Source organism: Myxine glutinosa, chromosome 3, assembly GCF_964187855.1.
Source record: "Myxine glutinosa chromosome 3, kmMyxGlut1.1, whole genome shotgun sequence".
NCBI lineage: Eukaryota > Metazoa > Chordata > Myxini > Myxiniformes > Myxinidae > Myxine > Myxine glutinosa.
The window spans coordinates 43,459,862-43,465,630 of NC_136263.1; the positions used below are offsets into that span (position 1 = coordinate 43,459,862).

General features: G+C 43.6%; 1 long non-coding RNA gene across 1 annotated transcript; it reads left to right on the forward strand.

The window, feature by feature from the left end:
- The first annotated feature begins 358 nt into the window (after window positions 1-358).
- On the forward strand, window positions 359-5,288 carry LOC144891296 (uncharacterized). Its single transcript, XR_013622811.1, has 2 exons — window positions 359-2,277; window positions 3,580-5,288. It is a non-coding gene; the product is annotated as an uncharacterized LOC144891296 (long non-coding RNA).
- The last annotated feature ends 481 nt before the right edge of the window (window positions 5,289-5,769 follow it).

Genomic DNA, 5,769 nt, shown 5'->3' on the forward strand with positions numbered 1-5,769 from the left:
GGTGGTCTCTTAATCCTGCCAAGCTGGGAACGTGCCCCACAAAATAGGGTCTTTGAACAGAGGTGGTCTCTTAATCCTGCCAATCCGGGAACGTGCCCCACAAAATGGGGTCTTTGAACAGAGGTGGTCTCTTAATCCTGCCAATCCGGGAACATACCCCACAAAATGGGGTCTTTGAACAGAGGTGGTCTCTTAATCCTGCCAATCCGGGAACGTGCCCCACAAAATGGGGTCTTTGAACAGAGGTGGTCTCTTAATCCTGCCAATCCGGGAACGTACCCCACAAAATGGGGTCTTTGAACAGAGGTGGTCTCTTAATCCTGCCAAGCTGGGAACGTGCCAAGCCAAGCTTGACAGAGAGAAAGGAAACGTTTAACAATTTGATTTATTACAGATATTTTCAATGTAATTATTTCAATACCAAAGAAAAAGGGACGAGAAGCAGAAACGTAGCTTATTCTACACCTTATTACGATTGCTACGGATATACATCACATGGGCGCCCAGCACACTTTCACGGGGAGGGGAGGGTAACGAACAACGAAGGAAACCTCTCCCAAATTCCTCTCCTCGCAGCGCCAACCGTCCCGTTGTCGCCACTGAGAAGCACAAGCAGGTAATGACGATCCCAACACGGGCCGGCAGAGTGAGGTTGATCGTTAGCACGGCAGAGTGACCCAGACCAAGAAAGGAGCACACGTGCCCAGCGAATCCAGCAGAGTCAGACAGGCCCGGAGCCGACAAGGACACAGGCCCAGAGTGTAGCAATGCCGGTGTAGAGGCCTGCGATAGGGAGACCAGCCAAGAGCACTAATGGCCACGTACTCATTGGGGCGAGTGAGATTGGGCAGAGAGAGAAGTGTCCATGTGCTGAGTCGGCCGAGAGAGAGGGAGAGAGTCAATGTCGGCATGTGTTAGGTCCACAATGTCCAAGAACCAAGAGGCAGCACAACTGCGACCGCCTGTGACCAAGAGCCCGGACCAAGAGTCAATAACGTGTACAAAAATCCTTTTTTTTTTCACCCTCCAAGGGGGAGGGGGAGAAATCTTGGAGGTCTCCTGGCTCCCGATTATTGGAGCCCATAATTCCGCCCCTTTCACCCTGATTGGTGGGTTTCTGAACCTGGACACCATTGTGTCCCTTGGAGCCCGGTGCAATGCCTGGTAGCTTGTCCATTATAAGTGGAGGACCTATCTTTCCTTTTCCCCAACGCATAACATAATAACCCAAAATAAGGGAAAGGGACTCAGATAATGGTCTGCTATGAAATAACTATTCTAAGGGATCTGTATGGTGGTTGCCGTTACTTTTTAGTGTTTTTCTCAAAACCGCAACAGTCTGTATGATGATGCAAAGATGAACAGATTAGATTTAGGCATAGAGGTCAAAGGTCAGAGTCTGTAAAAGGTTTTCTTTGCCGTGATAACTTCATAATAGATGAAGGGAACTAAGTCAAACTTGGCACAGGTATGTATAATAATGTAAAAGATAAAAGGATAAAATAATCGGGTCAAGAGATTAGAGGTCTCGTTCGTTAAAAATTCTGTTACTGCACTAAATTGTGAACTCGTGATGGCATTTTGACCAAATTTGGTATAAGTATATATTATGATGAAAATATGAAGTGATTAGATTTTGTCATCAAAGGTCAAAGGTCAGAGGTCATGTCAGGGAAAAATGTGATACTTGAGAACAGCTGAAGAGATTTAAATGAAACTTGATATGAGTATTATGGTGTAATAATGTGAGCGGGGGCATATTGGGTGATGCTACGACGTTGTAGAGTGCCGTTTTATTTTGTATACAGAGTCGAGGTTTGTGGGAGAGTTACAATACTAAACGGATCTGGACCGAACAGGATGCAAAATGAACAGTAGATAGATGGGGGAACCACCAACAGCAGAGTTGAAGGATAAAATCGAGGGAGACTTGGACAAACAATAGGTGTGGGGCGGAACGGTGTGGACAGGATGGTTACAGAAGGCAACTTTCAACAAGGAAAAACTGGAAATTTGGAAGCCGTTGGCCCCGCAGCGGGGGTTACCATAGGCAGAAAAGATCATGGTTTTGGATTGGGGTCATGGCTTTGCTTTTCACTTCATCCCGCTTCGTCTCAGAGTCTCATCCACCCCTCACTCCTCTCCTTTCTTCTTTATTTCCCAAACAGGCTCCAGAAATGTTCCAAGTGGTGATCAGAGAAGTGGCTCCACTGACTTGTCAGGATCTCATGCGTCTCTTGAGAGCCGTTGATCGTCTCCTGGAATGAGCTGAACCTGGTGAGGCAGATATGAGGTGAGGCTTGGCCTCTGCTCACCACAGCTTCTCTATCTTTTGTTTATTTCACTTAAATTCCTTTGGCATCGGATGTTATCTCCGCCACCGTAGGTGGATGGAGGTTATTTTTTCACCTCTGTCTTTCTGTTTGTTTGTTACTTGCGAAAATCGAAGAGTTTTCAAGTATATTGGTTCGTCTTGTGCGTTATTCTGTCTGTTTGTCTGTATGTCAGTCGCCTACACGTCACAATTTTCAACCAATCTTCACAAAACTTCACCAAACTGTAGAGTTGGTCATAAGCAAGAAGCCTATTGTTTTGGGGTCAAAAGGTCAACAGGTCAACAGAGGCCAAAGGTCACCAACTTTGTCAAATTTCTAAAATCCTCGATTTTCATTTGATTGACTTGAAATTTTTGAGAGGATTTGCATGTCTGGACACTGAATTTAACCCACAACTATTTTTGAGGTCAACATAGGCCAGATTTGTAAAAATCCTCAATTTTCATCTGATTGACTTTCTGGACACTGGATTCAACCACCATTTATTTTTGAGGTCATCATAGGCCAACAACTTATTTTAGGGATTTCGCAAGTAGCGTGCTCTGCACGACATATTTCTTGTTTGTTTGTCTGTCTGTTTGTCTGTCTGTCTTTGAACAGGATATCTCAAAAATTTGTGGAAAGATTCGGACGAAATTTGGCGGAGAGGTAGTGTATTTTACAAGGACGAAATGATTCGATTTTGGTAAAGATCCAGACGTGGATCCGGATAGTAGAATTTTTGGAGTGATTCTTCACCATTGGGGGATATGGCCAAAAACGATATATAGCAGGATATCTCAAAAAGTTGTGGACAGACTTGGACGAAACTTGCTGGACAGGTTGTGTGTGTGAAAAAGACTACTCGATTTGATTTTGGTGAAGATCTGAATATGGATTTGAATACGACAATTATTTAATCCTTAAGTGATTCTTCACCATTGAGAGATCGGGCGAAAAGCGTGATATAACATATTTTAAAAAAGTTTTGGACGAGTTATGAATAAACTTGGTGGACGAGTTGGTTCGGTGACAAGAACAAGCCGATTAGATTTTGGTTCAGGTCCGAATCCATATCCGGCCTATCGGTGGGATACAAAACACAAACACTTTGTCTTGTGATTGACCAATAGATTGCTGTAACACCTTCCGAAAGCTGTTCTTTATTAATATTTATTTGTTTACTCTTTTATGACTATTCACACTCGTTTTCAGTTTGTACCCATTTTAATTTATTTTTCTCCTTTCTCTTTGTATCTTGCAGAAAACCAGACTCTCTCTCATCTCCTGAACCAACCTCATCCTCACTGAAACCCTTTCTGCATCTCATCCTTCTATTCGAGCTGCATGCACTGCTGTCCTCGTCATTCACACGCAATGACACGCCCACGTCCTCGTCATTCACATACAATGCCACGCCCACGTCTTCGTCATTCACACACAATGCCACGCCCACGTCCTCGTCATTCACACACAATGCCACGCCCACGTCCTCGTCATTCACACACAATGCCACGCCCACGTCCTCGTCATTCACACACAATGTCACGCCCACGTCCTCGTCATTCACACACAATGCCACGCCCACGTCATCGTCATTCACACACTGCCACGCCCACGTCTCGTCATTCACACACAATGCCACGCCCACGTCCTCGTCATTCACACACAATGCCACGCCCACGTCCTCGTCATTCACACACAATGCCATGCCCACGTCATCGTCATTCACACACTGCCACGCCCACGTCTCGTCATTCACACACAATGCCACGCCCACTATTTAAACTCCACCCACATTGTTCTGACCACACCCCCATTACCTTTTTCACGCCCACATTTATGACTCCACCCACGTTTACGCACAATACACAAGCAGGGAGAACAACATGTACTTGGAGTGGGATTTACTATAATCACAAAAACAATAATTATTGATTGATTATATTTAATTCAGTTTTAACAATTGTTCAACATATTCATTGATTTTGATTCATTCTTTGATTACAGTATCACAGGTATCAATATTGCGAGGCTTTTATGGTGGTTTATTTTGCATTGAGTTTAATTTTTAAGGAAAATGATTGATCACACATCACCTTTGAACTCTCCATGACATCCAGATTGTAAAATCCCAAATTCCCATCCACAGTGAAATCCCATCTCTGGGTGTGTTTCTCAGGGTACACACCCCACTGTTCACACATTCTGATCATATTTGTGGGAAGATTTCCACGGCTCACAGTTTGTCATTCTCACAAATACATAACTTTTGATGATTCGGATGATCTCATATTGGAGTAAAAATGCAGGTGTGGGAGGGCACAGCTTTCGGAAGGTTGATGTGTGTACACAGGTGAAGGTACAGATGGAAACGAGTAAAATTGAAAATGTAGGAAAACTTTTTTGTAATTGGTCCTCGTTCACATGGGGGAGAAGAAGATGTTGAAAACAGTTATTTTTCTGTGTTTGTTGTTGAATTTGAACTCGTCCAGGAGGATTCGTTACGAGGTTTGGTTTCAGTGAAGATTCAGCACAATCAGCAGAACAACCTAGAATGAGATTAAATAATTATTTTAACCGAACCAGGTGAGATCTTTTACACAATCCCCCTTCCCTTTGTTCCACGTGCCTTGCCATGAACCAACCTGTGATATGGGTCATGTGATGTGGGTCATGTGATGTGTGACTCCTTGAGTGATGTGTTGTTAGAGCTGTTGCTTAAACACACACTTCATGTCGGTGTTTTGGTTCTGCCTCAAAACACGGACTCGTTTATAACGTAGAATAGTCGTTTGCACTTATTCTTACATGTGCTTCCTGTTGGAGCCGGCAATGCTTTCTTATCTTTCCTGAAATGATAAAAGACATTTTACTTCAATTTAACCCATAATTCCAATGATTATTTGCTTTCGTAAACTTGGTTTTATTATTAGTTCTTTCACTTATTCAATAAAGATTAAAATCTGGAAATTCCTGAATTTGAGTGTCTTTGAACGAGAATGATGAATGTGATGAAGTGAACAGGATATCTCGTGTTCGTGAGCCATATGCAACTTTTCAAATGACATCAGCCCAATAATTCTCAGTGTAATCAGCCCCAGAACGCGCAGCACGCATGAGCAGAAACCCCAAGCAACGGGGGTCATCAGGGCAGCTGAATGTATATCATGTGGCGAGATGAGGATTGTTCGCTAAAATGGTTCACAAAGCTCCGAAAATAAGCTGAAAATACTTGGAAAACTACCAGTGAGAAAAGTTGGAAACATACCAGCGAGTAAAGAGCGTGCCTCGGCACAAGGAGGAGTTAGAAAATGTTCTGAACTCACCCAAAAAGCTGATAGCTTGAGGCTTCCTGTCCTGCAAACTCCCGAGGATGCTTGGATGGGTGCAAGGCCCGAAGGTTTGCAGACAGGCCCATTCTACCCAAATCTTTGATCATCATTACATTGTC